General features: G+C 36.8%; 1 pseudogene; it reads left to right on the top strand.

Annotated features, from left to right (window-relative positions):
• The first annotated feature begins 653 nt into the window (after positions 1-653).
• On the top strand, positions 654-2,243 carry LOC142633388 (tyrosine decarboxylase-like; annotated as a pseudogene).
• The last annotated feature ends 5,365 nt before the right edge of the window (positions 2,244-7,608 follow it).

Here is a 7,608-nt window from a genome sequence, read left to right as displayed (position 1 = left end):
CTATATATATTTTGCTAGCATATGACTAAAACTTGTTGGACAACAAAAACATGTTAATTTCCATTTTGACTCATTTTGACACAATATCTACTAGATAAGTAGGCCATCAACATTTGCTTCTTTTGTTCATTTAGCCGTTAAACTCTCTTTTTGAAAAGTCTGTGGACAGTTTGCTTTATCTATCAAAAGCTTTCTACCTTCCTATCTTAACTAAATTGTCAGCGCATCTAATTGCTTCGTGTGGATGCAAAAATCTGACATAGGTTTATCTATCCAATCTTTATTGGTTGGGGTTAGGGTCCGTGCGGATGGTAGGTGCAACATAGGGTTATCTATCCAATCTTTTAATTTGAAAAAAATATAATAAAAAATCTGACATGGCAGTATCTTATTGGGTAATGCAAATTTGAGTTTTTTAATAGGACATCCTTACGCTATAGCGTTTCATTTCTCACGTCGCGGGGTTTCGTCACTTTTATTTATATATATAAACTCTTCTTCATTCCCTTGAATCTATACCATCGGCTACAAGATAGTCTCAACTTTCTCATTTCTTGTTTTTTCCTTTCACTACAATAAATAACCCTACCACCAGAAAATCAAAGAAGCCTGAAATATTTTTTTTTCTCTGTACCACATATATTTCTTTATTAATGGGTAGCCTCAATTCTAACAATGTAGCCACTTCTTCCTCTAACATTAGCCCTTTGGACCCTAAGGAGTTCAGGCGACAAGGCCATATGATCATAGATTTCCTAGCTGATTATTATCGCGATGTAGAGAAATACCCGGTTCTAAGCCAAGTCGAACCGGGATATCTCCAAAAACGCTTGCCAAAGTCCACCCCACATTATCCAGAACCCATTGAAACCATTCTCCAAGACGTGCAGGAGCACATTGTTCCTGGTTTAACACATTGGCAAAGCCCAAACTTCTTTGCTTACTTCCAATGCACTAGTAGCATAGCGATTTTTCTTGGAGATATGCTTAGCACCGGCTTCAAAGTGGTTGGATTCAATTGGATTGCATCACCAGCCGCGACTGAGCTAGAGACAATAGTCATGGATTGGCTTGGAGAGATACTTGATCTACCCAAGTCTTTCCTTTTCTCTGGCAATGGTGGGGGTGTGATACAAGGTACTACTTGTGAGGCCATTTTGTGCACACTCATCGCTGCAAGGGATTAAATGCTTAGCCAAATTGGGAGAGAGAACCTGGAGAAGTTGGTAGTGTATGCTTCTGACCAAACACATAGTGCATTCCCAAAAGCAGCACAAATAGCAGGGATCCATCCAATGAATTTTAGAGCCATCAAGACTTCTAAGTCAACATCATATGCACCATCACCAAGCTCGCTATGAGCCCAAATTTGCGAAGATGTGGAAGCAGGCCTAGTCCCATTGTTTTTATGTGCCACTGTGGGAACAACTCCAACGGCTGCCATTGATCCACTAGAATTGTTATGTGCTGTGGCAAAAGATTATGAAATGTGGGTTCATGTTGATGCTGCTTATGCCGGAAGCGCCTGTATTTGTCCTGAGTTTCGGCACTTCATCGATGGTGTTGAGGGTGCGAACTCATTTAGTCTCAATGCACACAAGTGGTTCTTAACCTCTTTGGATTGTTGCTGCCTTCGGGTAAAAAATTCGAGCCCCTTGATAAAGTCACTCTCAACCAACCCTGAGTTCTTGAGGAATAAAGCCTCGAATTCAAAGCAAGTGGTGGACTAGAAAGACTGGCAGATAACCCTAAGCCGAAGATTTCGTTCCTTGAAATTATGGTTTGTCCTTAAAAGCTGTGGGGTAGCTAACCTTAGGAGCTTCATTAGAAACCATGTGAAAATGGCCAACCTTTTTGAAGGGCTTGTAGCTATGGATAAAAGGTTTGAAATTGTAGTCCCTACAAATTTTGCCATGGTTTGTTTCAGGATTTTGCCATCCGCACTAAGTGAGAAAATATACAAAAATGGTAAGCTTGACATGGTAAGCGAGGAACATGCGAATGTGGCAAACCACAAATTGTTGTAGTCCATTAACATGTCGGGTTGCGTCTTCATGACTCATGCTGTGGTCAAGGGAGTATACGTGATACGATTTGCCGTTGGTGCAACTCTAGTTGAGGGACGACACGTTATCACGGCTTGGAAAGTGTGCAGGAGCATGCAAATGTCATACTAAGCACCTATAAACCATGAGCTCTTCTTGTGTAAGCCTAGCTAGGCTGAATTTTCTTTGCATGCAGCCAGTAAAATATTTTTTTTGGCACAATAAGTGGGGGTAAGGATTTGAAATTTAGTTCTTCCCATGAGAAGAATCAATCCCCTCCACCGTTTATTAAAATATTACCAATGTAATTTTGAATTTAAAAATAAAAGCATGAATTTGCTAAGTGTGTTTACTGAAAGATTATAAACAAGCTTTTCTATTTTAAGTACTATTTGTTGTTCTCATATTATTTTTTGTCTTAATTTTATTTCAATAATCACATTTTCAAATTTTTTAGAAATATGCTAACTTTTAGTATTTTGTCTCATATTATGCAAATAATCTATTGAAAATAAACAATTCACAAACTGACTTCAATTTGAGGACAACTTATCTATAACCTTTTGATGAAAACATTTGTTAAAAGTACTGTAAATAATAGTTAACTTTTAGTCTAATTTTTCTGTTTTTTAGAAATATGCTAATTTTTAGCTTTTTGTCCCATATCAATAAAATAATCTATCGAAAATAAAAAATTTACAAATGGACCTCCATTTGATAATGCCTTATTTATAGCCTTTTAATGAAAACATTTGTTAATAGTACGGTAGATAAAAATTAAAAATCTAAATATAATAAGTTAATTGTTTATTTTTACTAAAAATACTCTAAAAAAAAGTGTAGAGTGAAACCCGCAATAATTAAAAAGTAACTAACATTTGTGCAAAAACTAGAGAATGGACCCCGCGCAAGCAATCAGCTTTACCTTACTTTTTAAACAAAAGGTTATAGTGAGACCCCCAATGTGCCAAACCGGTTGACTAATTAAGCTCACTTAAGCCCCAAAAAAAAAAAAAATTGCTTTACCCACAAATAGTAGAAGCAATAAGTAATAAGCTTGCAATTTTAAGCTATTTAAGTACATCCCAAATTCACACTTAGAGCCTTGCAAAAACTTTTAGCATTTTAATCAAGATCTACAGATAAAATTGCTCTTGTAGCAAGGGAATGAGCAAGCTGGTTGCCGTCACTTTTTACATGTCTAAAGCTATTTTTCTAAAAAATAAAATAAAAATAAAAACCTCTAACAGAATCCAAATCTCTTCAATTACATGACCAAACATAGTTTTTGGTGGCGTCTGTTTGTTGATTGCTGGGACAATTCTCTATCTGACTGTCTCCTTCGAATTCCTCCTTCGAAATGCAAAGTTCTCTAGCAAAACTTACTACCCTACTAGATGCCAAGGCTTCCACCAGATCAACTGAGTGAGGTAGTGGACTTTTTTGGCTAAGGGCTATTATTGCATTCCTATAAGAATCACGAATCACTACACCAATACCAGCTTGGGAGAGCTCAGAGAAAATCACTACATCAAAATGTGCTTTGTACATTCCTTCACTTGGAGGGTTCCACCTAACAAAACTCCTCGGTTGCACACCTCTAAGTGGATTTCGTTGCACATAGGGGAATTCTTTGAGTAGTTCCTTAGCTTTAAATGCCACTTCTATCAAAGAAAATATTGATCGTTTTTCTCTGATCCTATTTCTTCTTTGCCGAAGGCACCAGGTGATCATAGAAAATAATGCTACCGTGAGAGGAGGAGCTTGTTCAATCACTGTACTAGTCAATACAGACACTTAAAACTTACCCAGCTCGATAAAGCTTGATCTTGTTAATTATGGTTATAGGTTTCCCTTTGAATCAAGGAGAAATTGAGATCAACATGGTTTTGTTCCATCCACAAAACTGATTAAATTATGACTTTTCAAATTAGGGAGGAATTGGCAAGCTACAAAATATGATTTGTTTGATCAAGCTTGATCAACACAAGGTGAGAAAAATTAAGCAATGAGAAAGATGCCGTTGTTGCAAGACTTATTTTTTATATATATAATTTTCTTAGGAGAAGGGAGATTTGAGCTATGATATTTTTGTTAAAAACACCAACAATTGTTAGTTAAGCTATAAGACTCTTGACTTTACAAAACTTATTAGACTTTTATATCGGGAAAGAAAAGTAACACAAGGTTTTTTTTTTTTTTCTTTAATAGTTCGATATATACAATAGAAGAGGGGATTGGAACCCTAGATGTTATAAACAAACTAAAAGATACCAAAGAGTTGAAATGCAAACTCTTGATTGTAACACAAGGTTTTAAGATGGGCTTTCAAGTTATAGAATACCCACCCAAAGTTTTTTTTTTATATGCAGAAAATAAATATTAGCAAATATTCAAATTTAAAATATAGAATTTAAGTGTGATTATGTAAATGATTCCTTAACTTGCTATTATCATTAGATACTTGATTCTTGCTTACAAGCTTTAATACCTTTATCCTTCCTATGATCTTGTTTTTGCTAATATTGTTCTTTGTCAAAACGTTCAATCGGCAGTCCCTTTCTTCCTTATCATCCACATGTTTTGCCCACCTTCAGAACCTCATGTACAGCCAGCCCTCTTCGTCATGAGGAGGCATCTTTGATTTAGTCTTCAATTTATAATTTAAGAGTAAGAAATTATACAAGGGTATGAACTAAGAGCATCTCCAATAGGTTCTCTAAAACCAATTTTGAAGAACAAACACACCAAAAACTCACTCCAATAGCTTCTCTAAAAGCAAAACTTTTCCAAATTTTTTTGAAGTTGCTACAGTCGTTCTTTTTATCTAGAGAAGACTGTAGCAACTCTATATGAATTTTTCTACTTAAAAAAAAATTATACAACTCAATTAAAAAAACAATTCTTTCTCTCTCCTCTTACCAAGGCTACAAACATTCACAACAACTACAAACACAACAATCCTTTCTCTCAAAAATCTCTAAACTCAAGTATAATCAAAATACAAACTCAAAAACATAATCTTGAAATTAATCAAACCATAACAATAAAAGCAACAAAAAAAAAAAGAAAACACAAGCCATCTACCATCTGGGCTGCGTTGGGGAGGAAGACGAGCGGCGGCGACAGATCAAAAGGCGCAGTAGCACAGAGAGCGAAGCAGAAGGCATGGTGAAGCAGAGCCATCTAACCCATCTGTTCTTTCTCTCTCTACACCTTTCTCCATTTCTTATCACAGGGAGAGCTAGATAATGTTTTGGAATCAAGTAGAAAAAAAAAAAGTAGAGAAAGAGAGAGCTGAAGAAAGAAAGAGAACTGGAATCAAGTGGAAAGTAGAGAAAAAAAAAAAAGGAGAGGATGGAGATATATGGGTATACGTGTGTGGTGGAAAAAAATCAAGAGGAAAAAAAAAATACGTTTGGATGAAAGAAAGAAAGAAAGGAAAAATAATATAAAAAATAAGAAATGACAATTTAGAAATGCTATCACAATATTTTCACAATAAATTTTAAGTAACATATTGTTGTTAACTAATATTGGAGAGTAAAAATATAATTTCAATGGTGGGTTCAAATTAGAATTAGTAACAACTTTCCATATAAGATTTTGTTATGATTCTTGTGAAAGTATTGCAAAAAATATTATGGATGTAACACTTTTTGTTAAAAAATATAATTGTTGAAAATGAATAGAGGAAGAAAAAATAAAGATTAAAAAAGAATAGAGAATGAATAAAGAATGAATATAAAAATAATATTTTAATGAAATTGAGAAATGATAGAGAATCTGTTGGAAATGTATTTAAAAAAGTGGATAGGTAAAAGGTAAATGTCACTGTTCATTATCCAAACAGTACAAAAATTTAGACAAGCTGTTGTAGATGCTCTAAGGACTCCGTCTAGGCCAAATAAGAAATGAGTGGAGCTATCATACTTGTTTAAGGTCCGCTTAATTTGTTCTTCGCCCTGGTTTTCCCAGTAGTTTTTCTTTATTTTTCCCAAGTCAGGTTAACACATGTTGCATTTAACAAGAAGAAATTTTATTTTTAGAAACTGGAGAACCAGCAGTATACAAAGAAATCAAGAGCTGATAATGCTGCCAGCTGCGAAAACACCAACATAAACACTGACCAAGTAGCAAGGGTTGTGACAACTGCTCTCCCTTCTTACCATTTTTATACTTAAAGAATCCTTTGTTTTAGCTAATGAATCCGCATAATGAAGAAACTTTGAAATCATGTTCTAGCTACTAGGGAGCTCTTTAACATTAAAGCCTGAAAGATATGTAGTAGCATATGCAAGGAGCTCCTTGTCACATTCAAAATTGACCGTATCTTCCTCGTTCAAGTTTATCCATGCCTCTATTCCATCCCCAAGTTTGGTGCCTGAAAATGTAATTAGATTCTTGAAATGTAAACTATCCCAACTGATAAGGGTAAAACCAACATGACGGTATGACTGAAATGATTACAACAAGTTGACGGATTATATAACCCAAGGAGGACGGATGAGTAGTGGACGGACAAGAAGAATTCATGAGTCACTCTTCAGGCTACCTCAAATCACGCTATGTGATTAGGGCTGACGTGGCCTTGCATATGATTCACACCAACATAAATACGAAGAATTCTTGCACTACACGTTAGCCTTGATTGGAGGAATTTTATAAGGAAATGAATTCTTGGAGGTATAAGAATGGAAAGAGTTTTAATCATAAAAGGAAAGAGTTTGGTAATCAAGGGATGGAAATCGACTCCACGCCCCTATAAATACATCAAAACCCCCATGACTCGAGGTACGCACATTTTGACTCAACTCTGGTACTCTAGGGTTGTAAAGAAATTCTAACTTGACCTTCGGAGGATTTTTGGCCAGCACCACACCGGTGCTCTCTTTTAGGTCTCTTTGTTTTCTCTTTGCAGGTATTGACTAGAGTTGGAGAGTGCTTGCAACTTACTGGTGATTTTTTCGGCATCATTAGCTGGCGCTGTCTGTGGGGAACGTTTAGCCTTTGCTCTATTCCTAAGACAAAAAGTTGCATGGTACTCACCAGATCGATGGCGACAATCAACAATCAAGGCGAAGAACCGCATGCTACAGCGCTAGAAAGGCAAGTCCAAACGCTTGCTGCGGCTGTCGAGCGCCTCACTAAGCAGAATCAGGATTTAGAAGAACAACTGCGACAAAGGAATGCACATCAAAGTGCACCAGAGGAAGACCAAGAGGTCGCGAGCCCGGAGGGGAGGAACGCTGTCGGGCCTGAAGGTAGCACTGCACCGACTAGACCGGAGCGGCCGGAGACAAACCCGCCGTCTATCTCGGACTCCCTACCACCTCACATCGCGGCTGAGATGCAGCAGATGAGGGAACGTATGGACGTAATGATGAGCGTCTTGAGGGGACGAATATCTACTGACTTGGACGACCTGGTCCACAGAACAAATTCGCCATTCACAACGCCCTTGACTTCATGCCCCTTTCCTGCAAAATTTCACATGCCAAACATCGAGAACTATGACGGATCCAAGGACCCTTTGGATCACTTGGAATCTTTCAAGACCTTG

The sequence above is a fragment of the Castanea sativa genome, chromosome 5 (genome assembly GCF_040712315.1).
Source record: "Castanea sativa cultivar Marrone di Chiusa Pesio chromosome 5, ASM4071231v1".
Classification (NCBI taxonomy): Eukaryota; Viridiplantae; Streptophyta; class Magnoliopsida; order Fagales; family Fagaceae; genus Castanea; species Castanea sativa.
Note: the sequence above shows the minus strand (reverse complement) of the source record. Positions and strands in the feature narration are given on the sequence as shown.